The 250-nt window shown below is 64.4% G+C and overlaps 1 protein-coding gene across 1 annotated transcript in view; it reads right to left on the bottom strand.

Annotated features, from left to right (window-relative positions):
- Window positions 1-150: 150 nt before the first annotated feature.
- Window positions 151-250, bottom strand: part of LOC119585738 (translation initiation factor IF-2-like) — a gene marked incomplete at its 5' end in the record, with an annotated part of 39,905 nt that continues 39,805 nt past the window's right edge. Inside the window, 1 exon segment of the mRNA XM_037934431.1 lies at window positions 151-250.

The following is a 250-nucleotide window of genomic DNA, read 5'->3' on the forward strand; positions in this document are numbered from 1 at the left end:
AGCGAACAGAGCAAGGGCGTGTTCAAAAGAAAGCGAAGGGAAGCATGTGATGTGTGTGGCAGTGTGTGCAGCGTCCCCGTCACACCCTGGACACCTTGAAGCGCCCAGGACCGCCGGCAGACACCTCCCGGAAGGCCGTCGACTCCTCCCAGCTGGCGTGCTTCCCGTTGCGGGCGAGGGCGTCCGTCGACACCTCCCACTGGGTGGAGATGACCGCCCCCGAGGAGTCTCTGGTCTCCCAAATGCGCGT

This window comes from Penaeus monodon, chromosome 20, assembly GCF_015228065.2.
Source record: "Penaeus monodon isolate SGIC_2016 chromosome 20, NSTDA_Pmon_1, whole genome shotgun sequence".
Taxonomy (NCBI): domain Eukaryota; kingdom Metazoa; phylum Arthropoda; class Malacostraca; order Decapoda; family Penaeidae; genus Penaeus; species Penaeus monodon.